Consider the following 17,519-nt stretch of genomic DNA (forward strand, 5'->3'; position numbering starts at 1 on the left):
ATTCCACTAAAATCAGAGACAAGACAAGACAAGACTGGCAACTCTCCCTTTCTATTCAATATAGTGCTTGAAGTTCTAGCTAGAAAAATAAGACAACAAAAGGAGATCAAGGGGAAAGGAGAGATTCAGGTATTACAATTTTCAGAGAATATAATAGTATACATATGTGAATCTCAAAATTCTACCAGACAACTTTTACAGCTGATTCAGTAAAGTTGCTTGATATAAAATTAACTCAAATCAATATCCCTTCTTTATACATTGATGAATTGGAGAAGAAAGAAATTAGGGAAACACAATTGCCACAAATAATATAAAACATCTTGGTGTAACTCTAATCAATCAAGTGAAAGATCTGTATGCCAAGAACCTCAAGTCCCTCAAAAAAGAAATTGAAGAAGATATCAGTAGATGAGAAGATCTCCCATGCTCATAAACTGGAAGAATTAACAGTGAAAATGACCATCTTACCAAAAGCAACCTACAAATTTAATGCAATTCCCATCAAAATTCCAACACATTTTTAAATAGACCTTGAAAGAACAATTCTCAACTTCAGGATATCAAAAACAATCCTGAACAGTGAATGACTTTCTGGGGAAATCATTATCCCAGACCTTGAGCTCTACTACAGAGCAATAGTAATAAAACTGAATGATATTGTTACAGAAACAGTCAGGGTGATCAATGGAACTGAATTAAACCCACACACCTATGGTTACTTGATTTTTGACAAAGAAGCCAAAACATAGAATTAAAAAAAAGAAAGCATCTTCAACAAATGGTTCTAGTCTAGATATCTGCATATGTAAAGAAATGCAAACAGATCCATAATTATTATCCTGCAGAAATTCAAGTCCAAATGGGTCAAGAACCTTAACATAAACCTGGATACACTAAATCTTATCGAAGAGAGAACTTGAGCTCATTGGTATAGGAGACAATTTCCTGAAGAGAATACCAATGGCTCATACTATAAGATCAACAATGAATAAATGGAACCTCATGAAACTGAAAAGATTCTGTAAGGCAAAGGATACTGCCAACAAATCAAAGGGGCAGTGTGCAAATTGGGAAATATCTTCAATAACCATACATCTGACAGAGTACTAATAACCAAAATATGAACTTAAGAATAAGAACTTAGACTCCAACAAACTAAATGGCAGAATTATAATATAGAGTACAAAACTAAACAGAGGATTCTCAAAAGAGGAATTTCTTTTTTTTTTCAATCAATAAATCTTTAAAAAAATGTGTACCACCACGCCCAGATTAATAGACAATAAAAAAAAAAAAACAAAAAACAAAAAACACTTTTAAAGCATGTGACCGAGTGTTTTGGGGACGTGAGTGGAGGTCGATCGCTCAGAGGTGCTAGGCGTGCTGTGGCATCGAGCAAGTTCCTGCGAGTACTCAGTGGTTTTCCTCAGCCTCCCGACCGGTTGCCCCGTGCCCCTTCCAGAGCCTTCTGCATGCAGCCCAGCGAAGCTCTGTTGATGAATTTCACTATCTCTTCAGAGATGACCCAGACTATGACACATGATCATACCAGAAGAAATTCTCGTCTACAGCGTCTAAGGACTTGACTATATCATTTCAAGCCTGATAGTTTTGGAACCACCATTAACACCTAAGACTTCACTCAGCCACCTGTCTTCACACCATAACGAAGTGCTTTGTTCCATAATGGACTCCTTTGTCTTAGGACCATTTGTGTTTTCAGTGACACATTTCTCTTCCTTTTGGTTCTTTTTTTTTCGGAGCTGGGGACCGAACCCAGGGCCTTGCGCTTCCTAGGCAAGCGCTCTACCACTGAGCTAAATCCCCAACCCGACACATTTCTCTTCAGCTACAGTTGCCAAATTTATTAGGAAAAAATGGTTCCCAATGGATATTTGATGTTTGAAGATGAGAATTTTATTGAATCTTCTGTTGCCAAATTAAGTGCCTTGAGGAAAAGTGGGCAGTTCTGTGATGTTTGACTTCAGGTCTGGGGCCATGAAATGCCAGCACACAGGGCAGTCCTGGCTTGAGGTAGCCCCTATCTATTTGAAATCTTTAATAGTGACAGTGACACACGTGGAGTTCCTCATGTAAAGTCGGGTGATCTCGATCCAGAAGCTGTCGAAGTCTTGCTGAATTACGCATACACTGCTCAGTTGAAAGCTGATAAGGAATTTGTAAAAGACGTTCATTCTGCCCCAAAGAAGCTGAAGATGGTCGGAGTAAAGCAGGTCTGGGAGATTATTTACTCTCTAGAGCGGATGCTGCTAGCTGGCTCTCTTACCAAAGCTTTGCAAGTTGGATGGGAGACTCCCGTTTGTTGAATAGAGTTGACGCTTATATTCAGAAGCATTTGTTACAAATCTCAGAAGAGGAGTTTCTTGAGCTTCAGAGACTAACGTTGGAGGTAGTGCTTGAAGATAATGTTTGCTTGCCCCGCAATGGCAAATTGTACACAAAGTTTCAAGCCTGGTACTACTCAGCGGATCACAGGCTGCTTGTTGGGAACCCACTAGACTAACAGGCTGAGGTGTTTTGCAGTGATGAGGACCACATTCAGTTTGTGCAGAAAAAGCCGCCCCTTGAGAATGGCCATAAGCCGGTAAGTGGTAGTTCTACTGGATGTCTCTCTTCTCCAAATGCTTCAGTGCCAAGTCCCAAGTATGAGTGGAAATAAGACTTCGAATAACACTCATTTATACCTGGCTATGTTGGATGGTTCATTCTGTGTCATTTTCCTTCATGAGCGGGACAGTCCACAGAGCTCACCAACAAGTACTCCAACGCTGAGCAAGGGCTTAAGCTTTGAGATGCAGCCAGATGAGCGCCTAGAAAAGCCCATGTCTCCCATGCAGTACACACGGTCTGGACTGAGGACAGATGAAGAGCGAACTCATGGCTGCAGGTGGTCATGACAGAGAGGAGTGTCTTCGAACAGTTGAGTGCTTCCTTGCTCCCATCAGAACACCAAGAGCCTGCTTTCGAATGGCTGTGCTGATGGGACAGCTTTATGCGGTGGGTGTATCAAATGGACACTCAGATGACCTGACTTGTGGAGGAATGTGTGATCCAAGCATTGATGGCCAGACCTCTGTTCCAGAGTTGAGAACTAACTGTCGTAATGCAGGAGTGTGTGCCCGGAATGGGAAATTATACACTGTTGGTGGCTCTGATCCACATGGTCAAAAAGGCCTGAAAAATTAGGATGTATTTGATCCTGTAACAAAGTTGTGGACAAGCTGGGCTCCTCTTAACCTACGTAGACACCAGTCTGCGGTTTGTGAACTTGGTGGTTCTTTGTATATAACTGGAGGTGCAGAATCTTGGAATTGTCTGAACACAGTAGAACGATACAATCATGAAGATGACATCTGGACTTAATTGCACCCGTGAATGTGTCTAGGGGAAGAGCTGGAGTTGCTGTTCTTGGTGGAAAACCATTTGTAGGTGGTGGCTTTGATGGATTTCATGCCATCAGCTGTATGGAGATGTATGATCCAACTTTTGTGTTTGGAGCAGAGTGCCAAGATGAAGGTCTGTTTGTGAATTCTTAAGATATCTCTGGTTACATTTTACTCTTCGAAGGTTGGTACTGTAAAGGTACGGCGTGGGATCTTAACGTCAGCCTCCATATTGTCTCCATCACTTCTCTGCCGCCTCCTCCCTCCAAGAGGAATTTCTAATGGCCAAGAAACACTTAAAAATGTTCACCATCCTTCATTAATGTGAATCAAACAACTCTGAGATTCCACCTTACAGCAATAAGAATGGCTAAGATCAAAAGCTCATGCAACAGCACATTGTGGTGAGGATATGGAGAAAGGGGGAACACGCCTCCATTGTTGGTGGTACTATATACTTGTACAGACATTCTGGAATTCAATCTTGTAGTTTCTTAGAAAATTGGAAATAGTTCTACCTAAAGACCCAGATAGTTATACTGCTCCTGGACATATACTCAAAAACTGCTCCACCATACTACAAGGATATGTGCTCTACTATGTTCATAGGAGACTTCTTCATAATAGCCAGAAATTGAAAACAATGGGGACATCCCTCAACCTAAGAATGGATGAAGAAAATATGGTTCATTTATACAATGAAATACTATACAGTTATTTAGAATAAGGATGTGAATTTTGTAGGCAAGTTAATGGAACTAGAAAATATCCTCCTGAGTAAGGTAACCCAGACTCAAAGACATGCATTGTATGAATTCACTGATATGTGGATATTAGCTAAAATGTACAGAATACCCATGGTATACCCCCAAACCCAAAGAAGTTAAATAAGAAAGGAAGCCCAAGAGAGAATGCTTGAATCTCACTTAAAAGGGGAACAAAATATTCATAAGAGGCAGAGGGAGTGAGGGATCTGAATATGAGAGTGAATGGGGAGGAGGATGGGGGTAGAATCAGGTGTGGGAGACACAGGAGAGAGGTCTAGAGGACCAGAGTTGTTGGGGATGTGTGAGGATGGTGGGAATCTGTAGGAAGGTCCAGAGATCTGGGATGGGGGAGGCTCCCAGGAGTTAATATGAGTGACTTCAGCTGAGATGCCTAACAGCTGGGGACATGGAACTTGAGGAGGCCACCTTCTGTAACAAGACAGGATCTAGAATAGAGACAAACCCACCCACAAAACTTTCTACCCAAAATTCGTCCTATCTAAAAGAAATGCAGAGACAAAGAAAGCAGAGACTGAATAAGTGGGGAGAGAGTGGGCAGCCTTGTCTAGTGCCTGATTTTAGTGGGATTGCTTCAAGTTTCTCATCTTTTTGTTTGATGCTGGCTACTGGTTTGCTGCATATTGCTTTTACTATGTTTAGGTATGAGTCTTGAATTCCTGATCTTTCCAAGACTTTTAAAATGACAGGCTGTTGAATTTTGTGAAAGGCTTTCTCAGCATCTATTGAGATGATCATATGGTTTTTTTCTTTGAGTTGGTGTACATAGTGGATTACGTTGATGGATTTCCATATATTGAACCATCCCTTCATCCCTGGGATGAAACATACCTGATAATGATGGATGATCATTTTTGATGAGTTTTTAGATTCAGTTTGTGAGAATTTTATTGAGTACATTTTTGTCGATATTCATAAGGGAAATTGGTCTGAAGTTCTCTCTTTGTTGGGTCTTTGTGTGGTTTAGGTAGAAGTGTAATTGTGGCTTCATAGAAGGAATTGGTTAGTGCTCTTTCTCACTCTCTTCCTACTTATTCACTATACTACTCAAAGTCCTAGCCAGAGCAGTCAGACAACAAAAGGAAGTCAAAAGGATACAAATGTGAAAGGAAGAAGTCAAATTATCACTATGTGCAGATGATATGATAATATACCTAAGTGACCACAAAAGTTCCACCAGAGAACTACTAAGCCTGATAACCAACTTCAGCAAAGTGGCTGGGTATAACATTAATTCAAACAAATTGGCAGACTTCCTCTACTCAAAGGATAAACAGGCTGTGAAAAAATTAGGGAAAGGATATGTTTCACGGTAGTCACAAATAGTATAAAATACCTCATTGTGACTCTAACCAAGCAAGTGAAAGATCTATATGTCAAGAAGTTCAAGTCTCTGAAGAAAGAAATTGAAGATCTCAGAAGATTGAAAGATCTCCCATGCTCATGGATTGGCAGGATTTATATATTAAAAATGGCCATTTTTGCCAAAGGCAATCTACAGATTCAATGCATTCCCCCATCAAAATTCCAACTCAATTCTTCATTGAGTTAGAAAGATCAATTTGCAAGTTCACTTGGAATAATAAAAAACTCAGCATAGTGAAAACTATTCTCAACAATAGAAGAACTTCTGGGGGGAATCATTATCCCTGATACATACATCAAGCAGTATTAAGAGCAATAGTCATAAATACTGTATGGTATTAGCACAGAGACAGGCAGATAGACCAATGGAGTAGAATTGAAGATCCAGTAGAATTGAACCCACACAGCTATGGTCACTTCATCTTTGACAATGTAGCAAAAACCATCCAGTGGATAAAAGATAACATTTTCAACAATGGTAGAACAGCATGTAGAAGAATGCAAATTCACCAATTCTTATCAACCTGTACAAAGCTCAAGTTGAAGTGGATCAAGGACCTTCAGCTAAAACCAGATACACTCAAATCAGTAGAAGAAAATGTGGGGAAGAGCCTAGAACACATGGACACTGGGGAAAATTTTCTGAACAAAGCACTGATGGCTTATGCTCTGAGATCAAGAATCAACAAATGGGACTTTATAAAACTGCAAAGCTTCTGCAAGGCAAAGGACTGTCATTAGGACAAAATGGCAACCAACAGATTGGGAAAAGATCTTTACCAATCCTACATCTGATAGAGGGCTAATATCCAATATAGCCAAAGACCTCAAGAAGTTAACTTCAGTGAATCCAATAATCCTATTAAAAATTGGGTACAGAGCCAAAGAATTCTTAGCTGAGGAATATCAAATGGCTGAGAAGTGCCAAAAGAAATGTTCAAAATTCTTAGTCATCAGAGAAATGCAAATGAAAACAACCCTGAGATTTCACCTCACACCAGTTAGAATGGCTAAGACTGAAAACTCAGGTGACAACAGATCCTGGCAAGGAAGTGGAGAATGAGGAACACTCCTCCACTTTTGGTGGGATTGCAATCTGGTACAACCATTTTGGGAATCAGTTTGGAGTTTCCTCAGAAAATTGGACATTGTACTACCTGAGGACTCAGCTATACCAATGCTGGGCATATACCCACATGATACTCCAACATACAATAAAGACACATGCTCCACTATGTGCATAGCAGCTTTACTTATAATAGCCAGAAGCTGGAAAGAATCCCGATGCCCTTCGCTAGAGGAATGGATACAGAAAATGTGGTACATCTACACAATGGAGTACTACTCATTTATCAAAAACAACGACAGTATGAAATTCATGGACAAATGGATGGAACTAGAAAATTTCATCCTGAGTGAGGTAAACCAATCACAAAAAACACACATATGGTGTGCACTCATTGATATGTGGATATTAGGCCAAAAGCTTGAATTACCCAAGATACAATCCACAGATCACATGAAGCTCAAGAAGAAGGATGACCAAAGAGCAGATGCTTCAGTCTTCCTTAAAAGGGGGAATAAAAATATTCATAGGACAGGATATGGAGACAAAGTTGGGAGCAGAGATTGAAGGAATGGCCATTCTGATGGGGATCCAGCACACACACACACACACACACACACACACACACACACATATCTATATCTATCTATCTATCTATCTATCTATCTATCTATCTATCTATCTATCTATCTATCTATCTATATCTATATACACATACAACCACCAAAACTAGACAATATTGATGAAGCCAAGAAGTGTATGCTGACAGGAGTCTGATAAAGCCATCTCCTGAGAGGCTCAGCCAGAGTGTGAGAAATACAGATTTGAATGGTAGCAGCAAACCATTGAACTGAGAATGGGGTCCCTGTTGGAAGAATTAAAAAAGGAGTGAAGGAACTGAAGGGACTTACAACCCCATAAGAACAACAATAGCAACCAGAGCTCCCAGGGACTAAACCACTACCCAAAGACTACACATGGGCAGACCCATGGTTCCAGCTGCATATGTAGCAGAGGATAGCCTTGTTGGACACCAATGGGAGAAGCCTTTGGTCCTGCCAAGGCTGGATCCCCAATGTAGGGGAATGTCAGGGTGAAGAGGTGGCAAGGGGGTGTTGGGGAGGGTGAACACCCTATAGAAAGAGGGGAGGGGAATGAGATAGCAGGTTTATGGCAAGGAAACCAGGAAAGGGAATAACATTTGAAATGTAAATAAAAAATATCTGGAAAAAAAAAAGACAGCAGAACCTGAAGTAATGGCTAACCAGTACCTGGCCCAACTTGAGACCCATCCCATGTGCAAGCACCAATCCCTGCCATTATTAATGATACTTTGTTATGCTTGCAGACAGGACCCTTTCATAACTGTTCTCTGAGCGACTGTACACAGCAGGTGGCTGAAACTATTGTAGCCACCCACTGCCAAATATTGGATGTATGTCATTAATTCTTATGAAAGATTTAGGGGAATGATTGAAGTCCCTGAAGGGGATAGAAACTCCATACAGAACCCAACAGAGTCAACAAATATGGACACCGTGGAGCTCTTAGAGACTGAGCCACTAATTACGCACCATATACAGACTGGACCAAGGCCCCCAGCACATATGAAGCAGTGTCCATGTGGGCCCTCCACAACTAGAGCAGAGGCTCTCTTTAAAGCTATAGCCTGACTGTAGTATCAGTTCTCGCACAGGGCTACCTTGTCTGGCTTCAGTGAGAAAAAAATGTACCTAATCATGTAGAGACTTGATGTGTCAGCATGTGAGGATACTGAGGGTGGTCTACATCCTCTCAGAGTATAAGAGGAGGGGAGATGGAGGGAGGGACTCTGTCAGATAGGATTAGAAATGGGACAACATTTGATATCTATCTATCTATCTATCTATCTATCCATATCTATATCTATATCTATATATATCTGACAAAGAATCAGCATAACAAAATTAAAAGAAAATTACAGACAACTGAGGAACTGTAGGAGCAGGGGTTGGGTGATCCTCTCCAGAGAAGAGCACACCAATTGGTTGTCCAGTATCAAATGTTGAACCTTGAATCAATACTTAAAAGTAGCATTACCTGGACTGAGAAGGTAATAGGTAGGAAAAATATTATGTATGTATATACATACATTCATACCCTATTTACTAATGAAATAAGAGACCATGAATTTGAAGGAGAGAAGGAAATGTATATGGGAACAATGGAGGTAGAAGTGGAAGAGATGAATATAATTATATTATTATGTCAAATGTAATAAAAAGAGTAGTGGAGAACATATTCCAGTGAACACAGTCACCAGGAAGACTTACATAAAATAAAATACAGGGGGTTGGGGATTTAGCTCAGTGGTAGAGAGCGCTTGCCTAGCAAGGGTTCGGTCCTCATCTCCGACAAAAAAAAAAGAAAAAAAAAAAAAAAAAAGCAGGCTGAATAAAATAAAATACACACACACACACACACACACACACACACACACACAAATAAGAATGGAATGGGGGAAGTACAAAATTAAAACTTGAAGAATATATCAATCAGAGCAGATGTGCAGCTGGATGTGGTGGCACACAACTTTAACCCATGCCCTTGCAAGGCAGAGCCAAGTGGATCTCTGAATTTGGGACCAGCCTGGTCTATACAGTGACCAACCAATAAACAAAACAATTGCACAACGCTCAGCAAAGAAGCACAGAAAAGAGTAAGACAATTAGTGATTATGACACCTCCATAATCTCAGAACTTTTCAATACTACACACCAAAGATAATAAAAAAGATTAAATGTCAGAAAATATTTCAGAGCCCTACATTTAAAAGACCAAATGGAATATCAATGGACACAATTCCCCAGTAAAAAGACATAGACTAACAGGCTGGATATGTATACAGGTCCCAGCATTTTATTGCATATAGGAAATATACCTCAGTGACAAAAACAGACACTTTTGTTAGAAAATATTTTCCAAGCAAATGGTTCCAAAAAACAAGCCACTCTAATATCAAATAAAATCGACTTTCAACCAAAAGCTATTAAAAAGATAAAGAAGGACACTTCATCCTAATCAAAGGAAAAGTCTACCAAGATGAACTCTCAATTCTGAACATCTATGGTCCAAATGCAGGGGCACCCACATTGATAAAAGTCTTTATTAAAGCTCAATGAACATATTGCCCCTCACACAATCAGTAATGGATAGAAAAGGGAAACAGAAACACAATAGAGACATAGTAAAACTAGCAGAAGTTATGAACCAAATGGATTTAACAGATATCAATAGAACATTTCATCCTAAAACAAAATAATATACCTTCTTCTCAGCACCTCATGGTACCTTCTCCTAAATTGACCATATACTTCGTCACAAAATAGGGTTCAACAGATACAAGAAGACTGAAATAATCACATGCATCCTATCAGATCACCATGAACTAAGGCTGGTAATCAATAACAACAAAAAAACAAAAAGTCCACATATACATGGAAGCAGAAAAATGCTCTATGCAATGATAACTTGGTCAAAGAAGAAATAAAGAAATCAAAGACTTTTAACAATCTAAAGAAAACGAAGACACATTATAGTAAAAACGTATGGGGCACAATGAAAGCAGTGCTAAGAGGAAAATCATAGCTCTGAGTGCTTTCAAAAAGAAACTAGAGAGATAGCATACACTAGCAGCTTGACAGCACACCTGAAAGTTCTAGAATAAAAGGAGGCAAATACACTCAAGAAGAGTAAACAGTAGGAAATAATCAAGCTCACAGCTGAAGTCAACCAAGTTGAAACAGAAAGAACTAAACAAAAAATCAACAAAATCAGGAACTGGTTCTTTGAGAAAATCAATAAGATAGAGAAACCCTTAGCCAGACTAACCAGAAGGCACAGAGAGAGTTTCCAAATTAACAAAATCAGAAATGAAAAGGGAGCGATAAGAGCAGAAATGGAGGAAATTTTTAAAAACACCACATCCTAGTACAAAAGCCTATACTCAACAAAACTAGAAAATCTGGATGAAATGAATATTTTCTAGGCAGATACCAGGTACCAAAGTTAAATTAAGATCAGATAAACCATCCAAACAGTCCCATAATTCCTAAAGAGAGAAAATGTCATTAAATCTTATGAAAATGATGCAATACTTTAAAGAAGAAATTAATGGATTCCTTAAAGAAGTACAGGAGAACACAATTAAACAGGTGAAGAAAGTAAATAAAACTGTTCAAACATGAAAAAGGAAATAGAAGCAATAAAGGAAACACAAACTTAGTGAATCCTGGAGATGGAAAACTGAGGTAAAAGAATAGGAGCTACAAAAACAGGCGTTATCAACAGAATGAATATAAGAGATGAAAGAAGAGAATCTCAGGCTTAGAAAATACAACAGAAGAAACCCATATATGGGTTCAAAAATTAAACCTAAAATGTTCCTGAAAGTTTCCTAAAATGTTCCTAAAAAGTTTCCAGAAAGTTTGAGAAACTATGAAAATACCAAATCTAAGTATGATAGGGATAGAAAGAGTAGGTTCCTAGCTCCAAGTCCCAGAATTTTTTTCAACAAAATTGTAGAATGAAATTCCCCCAACCTAAAGAAAGAAATGTCTATAAACACACAAGATGCTTACAGAAAATCAATTAGGTTGGAACAAAAAAAAGTCTTTGTACCATATAATAATCAAAACATTAAATCTGTAGAATAAAGAAAGAATATTAAAAGGGGCAAGGAGAAAGCCTAAGTAACATACAAAGGCACCTATAAGAATTATACCCGACTTCTCAAAATAGACTCTCAAATCCTTATGAGCCTGGAGAGATGTCTTGCAGTCTCTAAAAGACCATAGATGCCAGCCCAGACTATTATACCCAATCATCATAATGTAGAAAATATTATATGACAAAACTAAATTTAAATGCTATCCATGCACAAATTTAGCCCTACAGAACATACCAGAATGCCAATGCCAGCTAAAGGAGTTTAACTATACCCAAGGAAAAAAAAACAGGAAGCAAGTAACTCCATATCAGAAAAACTAAAAGAAGAAAACACACACACACAGACACAGACACACACACACACACACACACACACACCACACAAGCATCCACCCAGGCAGAAACATTCATGCACTGCAACTACTAATATCAAAATAAAGGGAATTGACAATCATTGGTCATTAATATCTCTGAACATCTATGAACTCACTTCCTCAGTAAAAAGACACAAGGTAAAAGAATGGATTTGAAAATAGGATCTACCATCCTGTTGCATACAAAAACCACATTTTAGCAGCAAAGATAGACATTACATCAGAGTAAAGGGCTGGAAAAAGTTTTTGCAAGCACACCGACTCAAGAATAAAGCTGGAGTAGCCATTCTAATAGACAATGAAACAGATTTTCAACCAAAATTAATCAAAATTGATGAGAAGGACACTTCATACTCATGAAAGGAAAAATTCACCAAGATGTGGTATCGGTTCTGAATACTTATACCCCAAGTGCAATGGCACCAACATTCATAAAACATTACTGAAACTTAATTATTTCATTGAACTCCACACATTAATAGTGGAGACTTCAACAACCCACCCTCACTAATGAGCAGGTCATCTAGACAGAAACCGACAAACATCATTCCTGAAATGGATCAAATTGATATCTACAGAACAGTTCTCAGCAGTTCATGGAACCTTCTCCAAAATTCACCATATAACTGGTCACAAAGCAAACTTCAACAGATACAAGAAAATTGCAATAACTCCTTTTACATTATTAGACCTCATGGATTAAAGCTGGACTGCAACAGTGACAGAAACAACAGAAAGCCAGCAAACACATAGCAACTGAACAACTTTCTACTAGTTAACCACTGGATTAGGGAAGAAACAAAGAAAGAAATGAAAGACTTTCTAGAATTCAATGAAAATGAAGGCACAAAAAACCCAAACTTATGGGACACAATGAAAGTGCTAATAAGAAAGTTCATACAACTAAGTGCCTTCATAAAGAAATCAGAACGTTCTCATATTAGTCATGTAAAAGTACAACTGAAAGCTCTAGAAAAAAATGAAAGAAGAAGCAAACCCATCCAAGAGGATTAGAAGGCAGGGAATCATCAAACTCAAGTCTGAAATCAATAAATTAGAAACAAAGAACAATAGAAAGAATCAAGAAAACCAAGAGATGGTTCTTTGAATAAATGAACAAGATAGACAAACCCTTAGTCAAACTAAGTAAATGTCTGAATTAACAAAATCAGAAATAAAAAGGGGGAATAACAACAGGCACTGGAAAAATACAGAGTCATTAAGCCTTACTTCAAAAACTTATTCTCCACAAAATTGGAAAATCTGAACAAAATGGATGATTTTTCAAGATACATACTGCTTACCAAAGTTAAGGTAAACACTTTAAATAGACCCATAAGCGTCAAAGAAATAGAAACAGTCATTGAAAATCTCCCTATTAAAAACAACGAAATCCCCAAATAACCACTACCACTACCAACAACAAAAACAGCCCATGACCAGATGGTTTTAGTGAAAAATTCTACTAGGCTTTCACAGAAGAGCTCATGCTAATACTTCTCAAAGTATTCCACAAAGTAGAACGGAAGAACCATTGCCAAATTCATTCTATGAGGCCACTGTCATCCTGATACCTATACTGTGCAAAGACTCAAAGAATGAGAATTTCAGAGCAATATTCCATATGAACATTGACAATAAAATATTAATAACCAAATTCAAGAACATATAAAAAATTTCATCTACCATGATCAATTAGGCTTCGCAGGGATGCAGGGATGGTTCAATATATGAAAGTTCACTAATGTCATTCACCATATAAACAAACTGAAAAAAAAAACCCACATGGTCATGTCATTAGATGCCGAAAAAGCCTTTGACACAATCCAACACCTGAAGTGGAAACTTCTGGTTTGTTTGGAAAGCGAATTATGTCAAATTATGTTTGAAAGGACACACAGGATGTTTTACTGGGGAAGACACAGGAAAGAATGTTGTCCTGAAAGAGACACAGATGAAAGGATGTTTTAATATAGCAAACCCACAAAAGGACCCATTATAAAGGAATATAAATACGACCCTACAGACAGTGGGAGATGAGCACTGAACATTGGTCTGGTTTGCTCCACCTTGTTATTCTTTGCTGGCACATGTGTTGTGTATTGGTTTGGTCCACATAGCGTTGTTGAGCTCAACTTGTTGTAACACAACTATTGAGATAAACTCACACATGAAGTGCTTGTGAGATTCAGGCATCATCTTGCTACTTCCATGACCAGTTGGTGAGTCTTATGGTTTCTTCAGGATTGAACTACAGCTGCTGGTTTGTGCCTGGTGTCTGCCTATCTAGAATACTGGTCTGCAGCTGCTGAGTCCTATTTGGTGTTTTCTATGGGACCTAACTGCTGAGAAAAAAGATCAAGCTCACCCCCAAAGAACTATTGCTCAACAGGCCCACTTCATCCATATCCTAACTTTTCTCTTCCACGACTTCTGCTGGCTGGTGGGCTAGAGGAGAGGTTGAACCCCTATTAAAAGTAGGCTGCAAAACATGTATTCCTACGAACTCCCCTTCATTTTAAAAGTCTTGGAGAGCTCAGAGACACAAAGTGCATACCAAAACATAATAAAGGCAATATGTAGTAAGCTAATAGTCAACATAAAATTAAATGGAGAGAAACTTTAAGTGATTCACTAAAATTGGGGACATTACAAGGCTGTACACTCTTTTATGTATTTATTCAATGTAGCACTTGAAGTTTTAGCTAGAGAATAAGACAACTAAAAGTTATCAAGAGTATACAAACTGGAAAGGAAGAAGTCAAAGTATTACTATTCGCATGTACTATGATAGTATATATAAACGACCACAAAATTTTACCAGAGAACTACTATACCTAATAAACACCTTTAGCTAAGCGGCTAAACACAAAAAATATCTAAAAAATATCAATATCCTCATTTATACAAACAATGAATGAGCTGAGTAAGAAATTAGGGAAACAATACCCTTTGCAACAGCCACAAATATTATAAAATATCTTGGTGTATTTATAACCAAGTAAGTGAAAGATGTGTATGACAAGAACTTCACATCTAGAAGAAAGAAATTGAGCAGGATATCAGAAGATGAAAAGATCTCTCATAATCAAGCATTGGTTAAAATAGTAAAATAGATTAAAATAGTAAAAATGACCATCTAACAAAAAGTAAGCCACAAATTAATGAAATTTGCATAAAAATTACAACACATTTCTTTAAAGACCTTAAAATGCCAATTCTCAATTTCATATGGCAAAACAAAAAACCCAAGATAGATAAAACAATCCCATACAATAAAAGATCTGGAGGTATCACTTTCTGATTTCAAGCCTTACAGATTAAAGCTGTACTATTTCAAGAGAAACAGTAATAAAAACAACATGGTATTGGCATAAAAACAGACAGTTTGATCAGTGAAATAGAATCGATGACCTAGAAATGAACCCATACATCGATGGACACTTGATTTTTTTGATAAAGAAGCCAAAGATGTACTAGGGAAAAAAGAAAGCATCTTCAATAAATGTTGGGTTAATTCTATATCTGCATGTAGAAGAATCCAATTAGATTCATATTGATCACTTTGCACAGAATTCAAGCACAAGTGAGTCAAGGACCTCAACATAAATCAAGTTGTTCTAAATCTAAGAGAAGAGAAGTGGGTCTTGAACATATTGGCAAGAGAGAGAACATCCTGAACAGATCACCAATAGCTCAGGCACTAAGATCAAGAATTTTTCTGTTACAGCAAAGGATGCTCTCAGTAGAACAAAATGTCAGCCTACAGAATGGGAGAAAAACTTTTATCAGTCCTACATCTGACAGAGGGCTGATAGTCAAAAAATATGCTTCACTCCTTCTTTAAAAGGGGAACAAAATACCCTTGGGAGGGAATAGGGAGGCAAAGTTTAGAACAGAGGCAGAAGGAACACCCATTCAGAGCCTGCCCCACATGTGGCCCATACATATACAGCCACCAAACTAGATAAGATGTATGAAGCAAAGAAGTGCAGGCTGACAGGAACCGGATGTAGATCTCTCCTGAGAGACACAGCCAGAATATGGCAAATACATAGGTGGATGCCAGCAGCAAACCACTGAACTGAGAATGGGACCCCTGTTGAAGGAATCAGAGAAAGGACTGAAAGATCTGAAGGGGCTCAAGACCCCATATGAACAACATGCCAAGCAACCAGAGCTTCCAGGGACTAAGCCACTACCCAAAGACTATACATGGACTGACCCTGGGCTCCAACTGCATAGGAAGCAATGAATAGCCCAGTAAGGGCACCAGTGGAAGGGGAAGCCCCGATGCTGCCAAAGCTGGACCCCCAGTAAACGGGATTCTTGGGGGGAGGGTAGTAATAGGGGAAAGGATGGGGAGGGGAACACCCATACTGAAGCGGAGGGGGAGGAGTTAGGGGGATGTTGGCCTATAATCTGGGAAATGGAATAACATTTGAAATGTAAATAAGAAATACCCAATTTAATAAAGATGGAGAAAAAAATAAAATGGGGTACAGAAACTAAACAGGATATTCTCAACAGACTATTCTCTAATACCCAAGAAGCACTGTGAAATGCTCAGCACCCTTAGTCATCAGGGAAATGCACATCAAAGCAACTCAGGTTCAATCATACAGATGTCAGAATGGCCATTTTAAAAACTCAAGTGATAGCTCAGGCTGGTGAGGATGTAGAGCAAAGAGAATACTACTACATTGCTGGTGAAAGTGCAAACTTGTACAGCTACTTTGGAAATCCATTTGGCAGCTTCTCAGAAAGTGGAGAAAATTTTTACTTGAAGACTTAGCTATGCCATTACAGGGAATATACACAAAAGATATTCCACCATATCACAAGGACACTTTCTCAACTATGTTCATAGAATCTTTATTTGTAATAGCCAGAAACCAAAAGCAATTTAGATGTCACTCAACTGAAGAATGTATAAAGAAAATGTAGTACCTTTACACAATGGAATACAATTCTGCTATTAAAAACAGGGATGTCATAATTTGCAGAAAAATGGGTGAAACTAGAAAAGATTCTTACTGAGGCACTCCATATCCAGAAAGGCACCCATGATATGAACTCACTTATAAGCCATCAAATACAAGATATCCATGGTAGAATTCATAGACACAAAGAAGCTAAGGAACAAGGAAATCTAAGGGGAGGGGTGTGCTTGAATCTTACTGAGAACAGGAAATACCATAGAGATTGGGGGTGGATGGATTGAGGGAACTTGGTAGGAGACAGGGAGGGGAGGGTAACAGGAGGAATCAACTGTAGGGAGAAGAGAGGTAGAGAAGACTAGGAGAGGGAGCTGATATTTGTAGTGAGGTATGGGGCATGTCTGGGAGGAGCAAAATCCTAGGAGAACGGGAACCCCAGCAGTCTATGAGCATGAGCCTAGCCCAGGCTTTCAGCAGTAGTGTATATGGAACATGAAATAGCTACGCCCTGTAACCAGCAAAGATTTCCAATGGAGGAATGGGGGCACCAACCGAGCCACCAAACCTCCAACCCACAACTTGTCCTGCCTACATGATGTGCAGAGATAAACTTGGAGCAAAATATGAGGGAATGTCCAACCAATGATTGTTACAACTTGGGTCCCATGTCATGAGAGAGAGCCCACCCATGACAATATTAAGGATATTCTGGTATATTTATGGACAGGAGCCTAACATAACTGTCATCTGAGAGGATTCACCTAGCAGCTGATTGGTAGAAACAGAAGCAGAGACCCTTAGTCTAGCATTAGCTAGAGCTCAGGGAATCTTGTGGAAAAGAGCAAGAAAGGATTGAAGGAGCCAGAGAGGTCAAG

At 38.8% G+C, this 17,519-nt stretch overlaps 2 pseudogenes; one reads left to right on the forward strand and one right to left on the reverse strand.

The window, feature by feature from the left end:
- LOC116885188 overlaps positions 1–17,519 on the reverse strand; it is an 89,955-nt pseudogene that overhangs the window by 13,837 nt on the left and 58,599 nt on the right.
- On the forward strand, positions 1,881–3,560 carry LOC116885445 (annotated as a pseudogene).

The sequence above is a fragment of the Rattus rattus genome, chromosome 16 (assembly GCF_011064425.1).
Source record: "Rattus rattus isolate New Zealand chromosome 16, Rrattus_CSIRO_v1, whole genome shotgun sequence".
NCBI lineage: Eukaryota > Metazoa > Chordata > Mammalia > Rodentia > Muridae > Rattus > Rattus rattus.